Genomic DNA, 16,880 nt, shown 5'->3' on the forward strand with positions numbered 1-16,880 from the left:
GTGTCCAACTTTTTGGATAAATGTAAAGGCATTTATTGTTAGGTACAATTAGCACGGTCACTCGCTGATGCACTTGCTATAATTGGGGTAATGAAAGAACACGGGAAGCTCACCCGATTTCACCGCTATGGCAAAGCTTTAAGCGAAAACCAATTTTGGGAGTTTCGGCCATACGAACTCTTCACGTGCAAGTCATTCGACTTTTATTCAGCGAGCGATCAAGACTTATAGTCCGTACTTCTTCGTGCCACAAGCAGCTCAACTGTAGTGTTAATTGTTAATTTGCAAATTTATATTAGCTAATCAGCTATCAACTATTTCATATAAATAAACTATTATAAACTAAACTATTATATAAATACACACAAATATCACAACCATCAAGAAAGTGGAGTGAATTAAAGTGAATAAGTGTTAGTTTTCAGCGCAGGAGGCATTCAGCCTTGGTTTGAGCCATAGACCTTTTACGCGTTATCTGCAAGCGTTTCCAACTTGGCTGTAGCCGCAAGCACCTCGCTCACTGAGCAAAGGCGGTGCCGACCCTTGGACTTTGGATTACATAAGCAAGACTGCACTCGGAGGCCGAGACAGCAGCTCTGGACCTACGTTTTCCACATTTAAATCTGGAAATCAAGACGGAAGAGTTAGGAGTGCTTAGACCCTCAGAAGAAGATCGGTTACATTTCCATAACCCCATCTGTAATCGGCAAGCACCTGTGACGTAACCAAAACCAAACCCAATTCATTGCACCTGTCTAGAAGCTGCAATAGAGTTTTCGTCATTTGTTTTGATTCCCGGCTTCGTACTAATCCAGCCTTTTAGCTATAAATAATTAAAATTGCACCTGCTGCGGCCGCTCTTTTTCATTCCGCCGAAAATATGATATAAAAGTCTTCTTTGTTCTTATAAAAATGTAATATAAAAACAAGAGAGAACGCTATAGTCGAGTTCCCCGACTATCTGATACTCGTTACTCAGCTAGTGGAAGAGCGAAGGAGAGTCTTCAACGCTGACAGTTTTTGGCGGTTTGTGGGCGTTAGAGTGGGGGTGGCCAAAAAATTGTTGGCAAATAGATAGAAATTTACAGGACTAATACAAAAATGAAAAAATATCAAAACATTTTTCAAAAGTGTGGGCATGGCAGCTTTGGGCGGTTTGTGGGCGTAAGAGTGGGCGTGTCAACATGAATCGACAAACTTGCGCTGCGTCTATGTCTCTGGAGTCTGTGTGCTTCATCTCAACCTTCCAGCTTTAGTAGTTCCTGAAATCTCAGCGTTCATACGGACGGACAGACAGACGGACAGACAGACGGACGGACAGACGGACAAATCGACTCGGCTATTGATCCTGATCAAAAATATATTTACTTTATATGGTCAAAAATGCTTCCTTCTGCCTGTTACATACTTTTCAACGAATCTAGTATACCCTTTTACTCTACGAGTAACGGGTATAATGATACAAATAATCGTTTAAGCTAAAGAGTAATTTAAAATCTTGTTCTTGTTTTTGCATTTCAATTTTTCTTTTTAAGCTATGAACTACCGGATAAATTAATTAAAGAAAAGTAGTTTAAGACTGAGCAATATGAAGATGGGAATCATTTGAATATATCTTTCTCTCTTTAATTATATATGTATATCTGACTACTTCCTAAAGTACACAGCAACTACATTATAGTCATCTTGGGATCAATGATACATCGGTGAGAGTCTAATTACTGTGAGTATTTATAAGCGAAAGCCAATCATCATAATAATATATATATAAATAATAATGTGAGAAAGGATATCACCATGAGCCCCGTTAAATATTTTGCTGATCACAAGAATTAATAACCGATATTTAAATTAATGTTTAATGTAAACATACGTGTTTGTTTTGCCTTTTGTGCATGACTGGAATTAAAATGAAACTTATTTGTAACTTAATGTTTATAAACATGTTGGCTTAAACTTATTTACTTTCGTCCGTCGAGTACTCGTGCTAAGTTTTACTAAAGTGAATTAAGAATGTGAAGATATTTTTGTTTTGGGACAACAATCAAATTATAGAAGTTGTCAAGGTTCGGTGGGTAGAGAAACGGGACACTTAGCACCTGTGATCCCATAATCTAGCGGAGTTTCCATTTTATTTGGTTATAGTACGCGTGGCGGCTCGGAATCAATTCTTTTTTATATAACATATCCCTTGTAGAAACTGATTAAGTTTTGGTTTATCTCGCGCATTAATTGACTTGTGTTAGAAGGAAAGATAGCTAGGGGAGAAAGGACCCCGACCAATCCGACGAGCTGGACCCGAGCACAGCAAGAATGTGCACTGTCGAACCTAGCTTTTTATAAAAGAAACATCTTTGGGCAACGGCCATAGTCTCTAGCCGTTTCAGGCTACCAAGGCTAAGCCGTCCTGTTCTGTACACTACACAATCTGCCGCCCAGCGTGGGGCCCGAGCAAAAGGATATCTTTCGTCCCATTTAAGCTCTTATAAATCAAATACATCTTAGCAGGTCATAACCACATTCGATAAAGAATTTTAAAACATTGTTGACGGCGGACTAGCTATTTCAATTAGTGAATTTAGCGATTGCAGTTCGGAGCTCGGATTGATCGACCCTAATAGATTTAGGCTGGCCAACAATCAATACATATCGGAGAATTCCTTAAAGGAAGTTTTCAAGAAACCATCTCTAAGTGCTTAGGAAATACAATGTTCTAGAGAAGCTTTAGACATTGTCCAGTAATTTGAGTAGTTTCGCAAACCAATTTCACACTTTAATTAAACTGATAGATAGAGAGGAGAATTTGCTAGATTTATTGAATCCTTACATGAGGAAAGACGGACATTAAGAAATTATCAAATTAATTTCAGTTGTTTTGCATAACGTTAGGATAAATATAAAAAATTATATTAATGAAAACATCGAGGCCATTCTTCAACAAGTTGATCTTTTTTGTGCTATTTGCAACGAAGTCATTTTGCTGAATGAATGAATGAATGAATGAACTGCTAGCGCTCCGTGCCAGCATAAGTTGAAGAAGATTGAAATTGCGAGGTACATACAACAAGCTTTAAGCGTACAGCCGGCTAATATGACCAACCACACCAACATAGAGGAAGCTATTAGTAAACAGCTATCTGCTCTGAATCTCCACAGTAGTAATTTATCGCTAAGGAATCGAGACAGAAACAGAATGTTAGAGATACCTGCGACAATTTCGTTAGGATATCGCGATTCTAGAAACAGTATGCCAGTTTCCGTCTCAGGTAACCACTCTAGTACCAGTAGTCGCCGAGTTAGAACAAATGCTCATATATCCCCAGAAAAAGCTGCAAGTATTATTCAAAATTGGAGAATAAAGTTTGATGGATCTAGGAATTGTATGAGAATGGAAGATTTTATTTATAGAATCCGATCTTTGACTTAACAGAACTTAAACAACGATTATCAGCTTCTCTGTGATCACTTGTATCTATTATTCGCTAATAAAGCAAGTGATTGGCTTTGGAAATTCCATCGTTATTATACCAATTTCACTTGGGAAATATTTTGTGTGGAATTTAATAAACGTTTTGAGGAAGCGGAGACTGATCTTGATATTTGGGAAACGATGAGGAAAAGACGACAAGGTGAAAATGAAGCGTTTAATGATTATCCGCGTGCGATCGAAGATCTAGCTTATAGGCTTCATCAAGGCATGTCCGAAGGTCAATTAGTGGAAACGGTAAACCAAGTTTGCATAATGAATTACTTCATTTACGAATTCAAAATAGATCAGAATTACGCGTTGAAGTCCGTAAAAATGTACAATTTTACAACGAGATAAGAAGCTAACGGACTCCTACGAAGGTCAAAACCGAACAGATGCAAATCCCTCTGACCAAGAAATCCTAGCCATTCAGCACGAGCCATGTAATCTTTTGTTGGAATTGCCAGAAAACTGGACATAGATTTGACGATTGCTTAGAACCACTTGCTATCTTTCGATTTGTATGTGGCGCTAAGGAGGTTCGCAAGCCTCGGTGTCCGAGATGTAGAGAGTACAAAAGGAGAGTCTTTAGAATGTTCAAAACCACGCCATTCCACCATCCCTTTTCATATTAGGCTAGAAATCTATTATAAACTTAGGAATAAATTGTTCGGCGAAACCATAATATCGAACATGAGTCCCAGTCCTAAAAGATCGCAAACGATTAAGAAATCACTGGAAAGCTATACGATCCGACCGAAGTAAACCTATATCAGCAATTTTGTCAAGGTCAGATGATAGACTTTACACCGCAGCTTGTATCGAAGGAAACAAATATACAGCCTTTCTAGATTCCGGGGCCACTTTAAGTTGTGCGGGAGGGAAAAAAAAGAACAGGCTTTGTTTAGATTCGCGAGAAGTCAATAAGGTTACCACGAAGGATACATATCCGTTACCTCATATTGAGGTAAGCCTCCGGCTAAATACATCACTGGATTAGACATGAATCATGCGTTTTGGCAGATACCCCTAGACGAAAAATCACGGCAATATACGGCTTTTACCGTTCCAAACAGACCTCTCTATCAATACAAAACAATGCCTTTCGGTCTTGGCAATGCTCCTCAAACACTTTGTGGACTAATGGATCAAGTCATTCCTGCACATTTAAAAACTCGAGTTTTTGTGTACTTAGATGATCTTCTTGTGCTTTCAGAAGATTTTGAGTCACATTTTTTCACTCTTCATGAAATTTCGTTGTTTTGTATGCGCGAATAAAATAAAGATTTATTATTCGAGAGGGCGAAATTCTTACGTGTCCTGGGAAAATAAATGCGATTAATGAATTCCCTATTCCTATCTCGGTAAAGCAGCTCCGTAGGTTTTTAGGTTTGTCAGGTTGGTATCGGCGATTTTCCAATCCAAGAAAGCATTAGTTTGGACTGACGATGCGGAAAAAGCCTTTAACCTCTTGAAAGCCTGCCTAACCGCAGCGCCAATTTTGATAACTCCGGATTTTACGAAGCAATGTATCTTACTATGCGATGCAAGCACCTATGCTATTGGTTGCGTCTTGGCACAAGATCGAGATGGTGTAGGACTACCCATCGCATACATGTCGGAAAAGTTATCAAAGGCTCAGCGAAATTACACCGTTAGTGAGTTAGAATGTCTTGCTGTTATCAAGGGTATTAACAAATTTCGTCCGTACATAGAAGGACAAAACTTTTTAGTTGTGACCGACTTGCAGTGGCCAATGAGACAAAAAGATCTTTCGGGAAGACTTGCAAGATGGTCCATGAAATTACAGTCATTCGACTGTATTCCTGACAAAGTTTTCTTTTTCATCAGCCAGTGCAACGAAGCGTGATCGATTACTACTGCAAACTATTGACCTTCAACGTATGCTCTAAACTTGTTTATTTCTATTCGGTTACCGAATAGTTACGCTGCGCTTTCGAAAGTTTTAAACACTTATATGCTATGGGAAGCTAGGTTTCTTCGTCATCTGTTTGCAGATTGGCATCACAAAGGAGAATAAACGGTTTCGAGAAGTCATGCGTGCGCATGACGGGTGTATAAATGCTCGATCTGCTTCTGCGTTCTATTCAAAGAAACGTATTTGCGGCGACGGAGGCATAATTCTCAACAAAAACGCCTATACAATCCGGCAAGACACAAAAATCTCCCGAGTTGCTCGGCAGTAATAGGGATTAAAAAGTCCTTAACCGCTAAGATCTTGTCTGGATCGGTAATAAATAATTTGGATAAACCCAAAATTGTCAAATAAGCCTTACGAAAATATCTCGCCGCTTACTCGATCAGTTTCATATGTGATTCAAAAACATCTTAGAGACGCAGAATCTCGTCTAGATAGACGAATACGCTTGTTTTCAATTTCAGCGGTATGACCTGGTTCATTATTCTGCAGAAGGTAAGATCCGCATTGCATAGACCAAACGGCATTTCCTTATACTGGTATAAGGGTCGATTCGATATGGTGAAAGCTGTGCATTGGCGAGATTTCTCTTCGAGAGTCCACGTGAGGCAATGGGTAAGCGTCCTTTACGCTAACCTTATTCAGCTCGCGCAAGTATAGGCATAACAGAGTCTTTTCCCTTGGTTAGGTAGTCCGTGATATACCGAACTTCTGTACGATACCAGGAAAGTAAATCTATACCTCCAATATCTTACTAACGCGCTAAGCAAATGTATATTTCTTCTTCCATTTTCTACATGTGTTTTTAGTTCTGTAAACCTTTCTTCTAGGAGATTCAACTGATTTTCAATCGATTACTCCATAGGCGGTCACCGCTTTTCGTTGCATAAGGAATCTTTTTTCTATATAAAAACTGAAATTAATATTTCGTATGATATTCATAAGGAAACTCCGCGGGGCTTTTGGATATATATGGGAGGAATTTCTTTTTTATGATAGTATCATGTAGCGTTCAACTTCGCCCTAAAAGGATTTCGGGGTGCCACTTGGCATGCTGCATGTCGACCTCTACTAGTGATGCTCTGCGCTATGCTCGTCGGAATTGGCGTGGGTTTTTTTCTACCTCAGCTGGAAAGTATAAAGTATATATATTCTTGATTAGGATCAATAGCCGAGTCGATCTGGTCATGTTCGTCCGTTCGTCCGTCTGTCCGTATGAACCCCGAGATTTCAGGAGCTATAAAAGCTAGAAGGTTAAGAATAACTTAAAAAGGAAACAGCCAGTAAAGCCAACGTTAGCAAGGAAACAGTTGACCAAGGATTAGATGAAACTGAATTGACTATCAGGGAGATGTATAACATTAACTATGTAGACGACAAGCTTATATCGTGAACTCAAGCAAATCATTGAATGCATTTATATTAGAGCGGTAAAACCAAAGGAACCAGCTACTAAATACGAAATAAAATTAAGATTGAAAACGTCAAAACCGTTTAGTTGTTTTAGTTGGAAAAGCTGCAGCAGTTAAGAAAGGAAATTATAAAACCTAGTAAATCTGAATATGATTCATTATACTATGTACATATGAGTTAAGAAAAAACAGGAGAAGTAAGATTATGCATAAACTTTATGAAACTTCACAAGATTTTAATTAAGGACAACTATTCTATTCCACTCATTGATCATCTTTTAAATAGATTGGATACACAACTTGTCTTAAAAATCGGTTATTTTTATGTGTTTGTCAGCAAGGAATCAGTTAAGTACACTTCCCTTGTAACCCCGTTAGGTCCATTCGAGTTTCTCATCATTTCGGGTCCCTTACAAATCACAGTCAGTTCAAAGTTTTCTTGAATTATGTTCGCCGATTAAAGATTTTTCTATACTTGAAAAACCGTTATAAAATAGGAGAAAAAATTTCGCTTTAAGGTAACAGCTTAAAGACCAATTAGTACAGGCACCAGTTTTACAACGAAGTCGGAATCGAAGTACCATAGTTTTCAGATTGAAACTATGGCTATTTTTCACGCACTGCTTAGAAACTTTTTAGGATAATAACTGATTGTAATTCGCTTTAATTAACAAAGTTGACTAAAATCAGCTTATTGTCAGAGGGGCGCTATAACTGCAAAATTATTATTATGAGCTGGTACACAGAGAGGGTAACAGAATGCAGCACATAGTAATTTATCAAGCCAAATATCCGAAGGGTCAAGCCAAAAATTGTTAGGGAAAGATAAACATAAATCTTTTGAAACGAGAAACATCATACTTTATTGAAAAAACAAGAGAGAACGCTATAGTCGAGTTCCCCGACTATCTGATACCCGTACTCAGCTAGTGGAAGTGCGAAGGAGAGTCTTCAACACTGACAGTTTTTGGCGGTTTGTGGGCGTGGCAAAAAGTTTTTTGGCAAATCGATAGAAATTTACAAGACTAATACAAAAATAAAAAAATTTTAAAACATTTTTCAAAAGTGGGGGCGTGGTAGCTTTCGGCGGTTTGTGGGCGTCAGAGTAGGCGTGGCCAAAAAGGTTTTCGGCAAATTTACAAGACCAATACAAAAATTAAAAAATATCAAATTATTTTTCAAAAGTTTGGGCGTGGCAGTTTTAGGCGGTTTGTGGGCGTTAGAGTTTGCGTGGCAACATGAATCGAAAACCTGCGCTCCTTCTATGTCTCTGGAGTCTGTATGCTTAATCTCAACTTTCTAGCTTCTGTAGTTCCTGAGATCTCGAAGTTCATACGGACAGACAGACGGACAGACAGATGGACGGACAGACGGACGGACAGACGGACATGGCCAGATCGACTCGGCTATTGATCCTGATCAAGAATATATATACTTTATATGGTCGGAAACGCTTCCTGTTACATACTTTTACTGTTACATACTACTTTCTGTTACATACTTTTCAACGAATCTAGTATACCCTTTAACGGGTATAATAACGATGGCACGATCGATTTTCATAAATAAATATTCTTCCCTTTTTTTGTCACAAATAAATTATAAAAGATCATTTGGGAGCTGAAGCAGAGATTATCACAAGTTACTTACTAGTACTTCACCAGCGCCTCTGGCTGGGGAAACTGCTTACTTCACACGAACCTCGACGGGTAAAAGGGGAAAACACACACGGTATCACAATGGACCTCTAATGGTCTAAGTGCGTCGGATAACCGACGGCCGGTAAAACCTTACCTAACCTAACCTACTAGTAACCTTGAATAAGTATATAATAAAATCGTTGAAACGTATATAATGGCTAGAAGGAAGCGATCTGGCCCTAAAAACTATTACGGGTGCTTCGTAGATCCCTTCAGTTTCCAAATCCAGTTTCCACACAAATAGCTAATTTGTTTATGGCAGTTATATTTAGCTTCGTTAGTTGGTGTCATATTGTTCAAACCTAATTTTTGGACCCAGAGTAAACGATGGTGTCACATTGCTTACATTTATTTTTTCGCAATCATTTTAAACATTCTGCAAAATCAAAAAAAAATATTTTTGATGATCAAATGTTTTACAGCTTTATTTGGCAACCATGCAGACAGTATTAAAACAGTTTCTGAAACTGCTAAAAACTCTTAATTAAATTTTTCGCCCAATTAAAAACACAGGCTATTTACAAAGCTGAGTGCGTCTCTGCATGCGAACACTATTCAAATTTTTTTGATTTTATTTGTCTTATTATACCCGTTACTCGTAGAGTAAAAGGGTATACTAGATTCGTTGAAAAGTATGTAACAGGCAGAAGGAAGGGTTTCCGACCATATAAAGTATATATATTCTTGATCAGGACCAATAGCCGAGTCGATATGACCATGTCCGTCTGTTCGTCTGTCCGTCTGTCCGTCTGTCTGTCCGTCCGTATGAACGCTGTGATCTCAGGAACTACAAAAGCTAAAAAGTTGAGATTAAGCATACAGACTCCAGAGACATAGACGCAGCGCAAGTTTGTCGATTCATGTTGCCACGCCCACTCTAACGCTCACAAACCGTCCAAAGCTGCTACTCCCACACTTTTGAAAAATGTTTTGATATTTTTTCATTTTTGTATTAGTCTTGTAAATTTCTATCGATTTGCAAAAAAACTTTCTGCCACGCCCACTATAACGCCTACAAACCGCCAAAAACTGTGTTTAAGACTCTCCTTCTCCCTTCCACTAGCTGAGTAACGGGTATCAGATAGTCGGGGAACTCGACTATAGCGTTCTCTCTTGTTTTTTTTATGGTTTTCCCGCTAAGCAGGGTGGGTTTTTATATCGACTTGCCTAATTCAATAAGTTTTATGACCCTTAAATAGCGTTTAGTTACAAACATTATTTATTTATTATGTAATGTTCTTGGCTTTCAAAAAAATAGTCTATTGTTTTTCTTAATACCTATTCCCGGCGGTAAAACTGAAGTTTTAAAAGAAAGCTGTTTTGCATAATTTATATGGTTTTTTGATCCTGAATAGCGGTTAGTTATGCTCTTCTTAAATTTATTGGTCGATTTAAAAGTGAATTTTTATCAAACTGTTACATTTAAATAAATGTATAAAATATCTATACCGTTTCTATAATTTACCCAAAAAGGAATAACGTTTTATTTGTTTTACATAGTAATACCCGTTACTCGTAAAGTAAAAGGGCATACAAGCTATGGGTTATAAAATGTATACTATAATTTATACTATAAATACAAGATTAGTTGAAAAAAGTGTAACAAGTAGACGTAAATGTTATCCACGCTGAAAAGTATTTATATTATTGATCAGGATTACTAGCCGTGTCAATATGGGCATGTTCGCACGTCCATATAAACCCTGTGGTTTTGGGAACTATAAAAAACTCAGAATCAAGATTAGGCAAGCAGATTCTAGTAATTTTTGCGCAGTGCAAGATGGTTGCCGCACCTACTTAAAGCCCCGATATAACGCCCACGAACCGCAGTCATCGGCATCGTGTCACGCCGACATTTTAAAAATTTATAACGCTTTTTTTTTTATTTTATAATTTATTTGTAAATTTCTACCGATTTACCCAAAAATATATTTAAATTTCTTTCGCACTCTCAGCTGGGTAACAGGTATCTGATAGTCGAGGAACTCGACTAAAACGCTCTCTCTTCTTTTTAATTTGCGGTATTTAGACAACATAAAAATGACATGTAGCATATAGTTGGCGGAAAAGTGTAGCCATTTAGAACATCAAAAATCTTTTAATTGCAGACATTGTTAATTTTCAATAGGTGCTTTAAAAATATATTTAAAATCGGACTTATACATTGGCAAACATTTATTATGGATTTCTCCCTACAGGATCAACCAGTAATTTAAAATTTTTACTTTTACAATATTTCCGATCTTAACTTTTATTCAATGCAAAATTATAAAAGATATTATTCAAATATTGCAAGTATTTTAATATTAAATTGTTCAATACAATAGTTATTGTTTAAAACCATAATTTTTTTAAATGCTGCTGTTTCTCCCTATATAATTTAGCATCTATTGCGAAATCTGAAGCAGAAATTTATAGGAAAGGAACCGGAAGTTTAAGTACGGTACATCTGTTTTGACCCATTTTTGGGGGAAGAATACTAAAATAAAAAAAACAAGTCTTAAATAAATGTGAAACCCGCTTTGCATAATAAAGGTAAAAAATAGTATTTAGAATAGCATAAGTTAGATATTAATATACGATTACAATTTATTGATTTAAATTTATTTAAAAAAACTAACCGCGTTAAGATATTTGCATTAACCGTGAATCGTAACTTTATACATTTGCGTTTATTTATAATGGTTTTATCCAAAACAAATTAATACGATGTCAGCTTGCGGTAATTTTACAGGGGTGACTGTGATTCCGTTTATTTATCTCCCTTATTTTATTCGACCGTCGCGCTTAAAGCTTAGATTGCGACTAAAACGATGTTACACAGATACTGTAAGTCGTCGTTGAAAATCTTAAAAAGGGTGGTCCTCGTGCACTGCAATTTGTAAACACGATACTCTGATGCGCCGCCTCGACAGCTTGGGAGAGTGTATGAAAATCTTCCATTGGTTTATTTCACTGATAGGGGTTGAAGCCAGCATACAGTGATGATATTGGTTTATAAGAGCAATAATAGTTACCACCACGTGGTTGTGGAATCTGTATAGGTTTAGTAACTTTAATCATGTAAGATAGAAATTCATTGCAACAAAAGAGAACCCTATAGTCGAGTTCCCCGACTATCTGATACCCGTTACTCAGCTAGTGGAAGTGCGAAGGAGGCTCTTCAACACTGACAGTATTTGGCGGTATGTGGGCGTTAGGGTGGGCGTAGCAAAAAGTTTTTTTGTAAATCGATAGAAACTGGCAAGATTAATAAAAGTATGAAAAAAATTTAAAAAATTTTTCAAAAGTGCGAGCGTGGCAGTTTTGGGCGGCTTATGGGCGTTAGGGTGGGCGTGGCAAAAAGTTTTTCTGCATATGGATAAAAATTTACATTAATAATAAAAAAATGAAAAATATATCAAAACGCTTCCTTCTGCATGTTACATACTTTTTAACGAATCTAGTATACCCTTTAACTTTACGATTAACGGGTATAATAAATGCTATCTTTGTTGTATTCGATGAAGTAATCTATTTCGGTATACCCCATTAATTTTACAGTACATAGTTTCGATATTTAATTTGAGCAATATGGGACATCTGCCATTGGAAGAGTCAAAAAATTACAAGATCATTAAGAAGAATTCACAGCTATGGTTGGACATACATATGTATACATATATGTAGGTCCCACTGTCCATATATGTATATAACATAATAGATACGTATATGCCTCTTTGTAAAATATAATAACAAGAAAAGGAGTAACAAGCTCAAATCCCCTCAAGAAGATCATCGACGGCATTCCGACACTGGGGTTGCGAGATAAGGCTCGCATACAATGTTTCACCGAACCCGGCCAAATATTGAAAGCGTTTTTGGCAGTTTGCCTGCTCAAACGAAAACAGGAAACGTACTTACATCAACATACATCGGACAAGGTTGAAGACAGTTAATACGTAAAACAATGATGGAAATTCAAAAAGTTAGTTAGTTAGGAAATAGGAAACAGCCATTAAAGCCAAGGAACAAGTTGACCAGGGGTTAGATGAAGCTGAATTGACTATCAGGGAGATGTATAACATTAACTATGTAGACGACAAGCTTATATCGTGAACTCAAGGAAATCATTGAATGCATTTATATTAGAGCGGTAAAACCAAAGGAACCAGCTACTAAATACGAAATAAAATTAAGATTGAAAACGTCAAAACCGTTTAGTTGTTTTAGTTGGAAAAGCTGCAGCAGTTAAGAAAGGAAATTATAAAACCTAGTAAATCTGAATATGATTCATTATACTACGTATGAGCTAAAAAAAACAGGAGACATAAGATTATGCATCAACTTTAGGAAACTTCATTAGATTTTAATTAAGGACAACTATCCTATTCCTCTCATTGATCAGCTATTCAGCTATTAGATAGATTGGATTACACAACTTGTCTTAAAAATCGGTTATTTACATGTTTTTGTCAACAAGGAATCAGATAAGTACACTTCCCTTGTAACCCCGTTAGGTCCATTCGAGTTTCTCATCATGTTCCTGACAAATCACAGTCAGTTCAAAGTTTTCTTGAATTATGTTCGCAGATTAAAGATTTTTCTATGCTTGGTAAAATATAAATATAAAATATCTTATGAAAGGAGAAAAAATTTCGCTTTAAAGTAACAGCTTAAAGACCAATTAGTACAGGCACCAGTTTTACAACGAAGTCGGAATCGAAGTACCATAGTTATACCCGTTACTCGTAGAGTAAAAGGTTATACTAGATTCGTTGAAAAGTATGTAACAGGCAGAAGGAAGGGTTTCCGACCATATAATTCTTGTATATTATATATTCTTGATCAGGATCAATAGCCGAGTCGATCTGGCCATGTCCGTCTGTCCGTCCGTATGAACGTCGAGATCTCAGGAACTACTAAAGCTAGAAAGTTGAGATTAAGCATACAAACTTCAGGGACATAGAAGCAGCGCAAGTTTATCGATTCATGTTGCCACGCCCACTCTAACGCCCACAAACCGCCACAAAATGCCACGCCTACACTTTTGAAAAATGTTTTGAAATTTTTTCACTTTTGTATTAGTCTTGTAATTTTCTATCGATTTACCAAAAAACTTTTTGCCACGCCCACTCTAACGCCCTCAAACCGCCCAAAGCTGATACGCCCACACTTTTGAAAAATGTTTTGATTTTGGTCTTGAGCGCGAAAATGATTTCAGATGGACAGACCATAAGTGAAGACAAATTATTAACAATTTGATCTTCAGCTTGCTTAAACCTAAAGACATTTTCAATTTAGTGCATATACGCGCATATACTTGGACGAGCCGCCCAAGTAAAGAAGTAATACGTCCGCCGGATTAAAGAGGCCCACTACAATGGGACAAGCCAACACTTTTCGAACCAAAAAATATAACAATTTCCCGAACAGACATTAAATCCTTTGAAAAAGTAACCGCCTTTCTTATTAAAAAAGGCAATTTGCAATGCGTTGGTGAAGTTGATACAGAGACAAAAAAAACAAAAAAAGGCAATATATTAGTGAAAACAAAAGGTATAGCTCTAGCTCAAAGGTGACAGTTGCAACAAACCCAAATTTTGCTGAAATTCTCAAAACAACCACTCATACCCACTGGATACGTACTCAGTTATCCACATAAAGCCAAAGGCAAAGCAGAAAAATCAGTTGTCCCGAACACCAATCTTATTAACAAACTACTATACTGGTAGGCACAATTATTTTGACGAAATGTTCTTTCGTGTTTCTCAGTATCTCCCATCAACTATTTTCTTTATACCAGCAAAAATAACATCAACAGTTTTGGAGGATCAGCTCGCCTTGTCCATAAATCACTTGGGAATTGCTAGATGATCTACACGACAGCAACAGCCGTTCTACACAACACGACCTTTACCAAACCACGCACTGTTCCCTGGTGGAACAATGACCTGAGTCGGCTACAAAATGACAAAGTTTATAAATGGAAGATATTTAAAAGGGAAGTAAATAACTACAACATAATAGCGTACAAAAGCACACACATTATGGCTTATGGCTTTCGGATGAAGTCAGTTTATTACCAATATTGCTTAGAATAATTAGTGTTCGCTAGGTGTCAAAGTCGCGTCGCCGCTTTTCCGATGCTTGTTGTTGTTGTTGGCAATGCCGGTCGCCACATCCCTCCTTTATTAACGATGGATCTCGAGGTTTTCTGTGGCCCGTGTCCTGTGGAGTAGGTGATTATTCCGGTAGGCCGGCATCTGACTGAGACGTTGGGCATGATGGTGAATACGGCTGGTTGGCTGAAACCTTATTGAGTTTGTTAGTTTTCTACTATCCCCTTTGATTTATACAATGTTATTCTGTCTTTCAAACACATTAAATTCCGTCTTTGATATAAGTTTGTTCGAAAATACTACGTTTTTCGCCCATATCTATATCGGTTCTCTTGTCCCCGTTTGCTTGCGGCCAATACGGTGGGGTTCTAACTAACTAACAAATGCCGCACGCCTTGCAGAAGTTAGAGAACTTCTCGCTATTCACGTATTCACGTCTATATCCGTTCGTAGGTACTCAGGATATCCCGGTCTACAAAAGATCTCTTTTATTGCCTCCACTAGGGTCGTGGACAGAAACTCAATCCTTTGAAAAAGTAAACCCTTTTATTATTAAAAAAATCGATTTCCAAAGAGCTGGTAAAGTTGGGAAAAAAACAAAAAAAAATATATTAGTGAATAAAAAAGAACCTAGCTCAAGCTCAAAGGCTATAAAAAATCACAAAATTTCACGACTTTCTGGTCAACACATCAGAACACAAAACACCTAATCTATCCAAGGCAGTAATATATTCTAACGACTTACGCAATATCGAAAAATATGTCATTTTTAAGGAATTAAAAGGATAAAAAGATCAGAAAGTATCCGATATTAAAACAAGAGAGAACGCTATAGTCGAGTTCCCCGACTATCTGATTCCCGTTACTCAGCTAGTGGAAGGGAGAAGGAGAGTCTTAAACACAGTTTTTGGCGGTTTGTAGGCGTTATAGTGGGCGTGGCAGAAAGTTTTTTGGCAAATCGATAGAATTTTACAAGACTAATAAAAAAATGAAAACATATCAAAACCTTTTTCAAAAGTGTGGGAGTAGCAGCTTTGGGCGGTTTGTGGGCGTTAGAGTGGGCGTGGCAACATGAATCGACAAACTTGCGCTGCGTCTATGTCTCTGGAGTCTGTATGCTTAATCTCAACTTTCTAGCTTTTGTAGTTCCTGAGATCACAGCGTTCATACGGACGGACAGACAGACGGACAGACGGACAGACGGACATGGTCATATCGACTCGGCTATTGGTCCTGATCAAGAATATATATACTTTATATGGTCGGAAACCCTTCCTTCTGCCTGTTACATACTTTTCAACGAATCTAGTATACCCTTTTACTCTACGAGTAACGGGTATAAAAATCAACTGCTGAGATTCTGTTACGAAGCGAGTAGAGGTTTGCTAATGTATCGGGCTTCCAGGAGTCGTTCTCAAGGCAACTATAATCGGGATAGCGTTCTGCACGGGGCGTATGATGCTGTGTTCGGTCCTGAACGCATCTAATATGTTGTCGTTTCCGGATTTGTAGATGAACATATATGCTTGGAGTCGCAGCAGTCACCTTTCAATGCGGGCCGGGGGCTTTGACGTTGGTTTGAAAATAGCTTTTAAGGGTTTGTGATCAGTTACGAGTTCGAAATGCAGACCTGCCAGGTAATAGTGATATTTCTCCACCGCCCAAACCAGGGCAAGGCTTTTCTTCTCCATTTGAGAGTAGCGTTTCTCCACCTCTGACAAAGCCTCGCTAGCAATTTCTTGGCGAAGTGTCTAAGGCTTCAAGGTTTTTATTGCAGGTGGCATTTCTTGCCGGACATGATGGGTCATTAAATGCGTGACCAAAACTTCCGCACTTTGGGCATTCCCCACTCTGCTTGAAGCCGCGATTAGCACTTTTACAAATGGGTTCTGCACTGGTTTGGATGTCATTGCTTTTGTTTCCTTGTTGATCTGTTTTTCAACCTGGCACGCTTCGATCACTTCTTCTAGTGAATTTTCCTTTCCCAATCTCTTCTTGAGGTCGAGGTGTGGCCACACATCTATGATTTTATTTTTAAGGCGGAGTGCTAGAGAGTGTCTCTCTTACTCAGCAACTCTCAGGATTGTGAAAAGTAATTTTTTCACTTAGCCTATTTACAGGAGGGTGTGTGTGTGTGGAACGAGAGAGAGATGAGGAATACTTATTGTATGAAAACCACTGATTCCACTTTGTGCTCAAAGTTGGTTTCTGTTGGCAACGTGCAGATTTGTATACAATCCGTTTATTCTTTCTCTCCTC

General features: G+C 37.8%; 1 protein-coding gene across 4 annotated transcripts in view; it reads right to left on the reverse strand.

Annotated features, from left to right (window-relative positions):
* LOC26535090 (lachesin) overlaps positions 1-11,332 on the reverse strand; it is a 286,736-nt gene extending 275,404 nt beyond the window's left edge. For 2 of the 4 annotated variants that reach the window (XM_039377314.1, XM_039377310.1), the window contains exon 1: positions 11,142-11,331. The gene's annotated coding sequence lies outside the window, so the exon portion shown is untranslated. Of the gene's footprint in view, positions 1-11,141 lie in introns of all 4 variants that reach the window. The other 2 variants (XM_039377312.1, XM_039377313.1) reach the window with 2 other exon arrangements.
* Positions 11,333-16,880: the final 5,548 nt, after the last annotated feature.

The sequence above is a fragment of the Drosophila yakuba genome, unplaced genomic scaffold (genome assembly GCF_016746365.2).
Source record: "Drosophila yakuba strain Tai18E2 unplaced genomic scaffold, Prin_Dyak_Tai18E2_2.1 Segkk2_quiver_pilon_scaf, whole genome shotgun sequence".
Taxonomy (NCBI): Eukaryota; Metazoa; Arthropoda; class Insecta; order Diptera; family Drosophilidae; genus Drosophila; species Drosophila yakuba.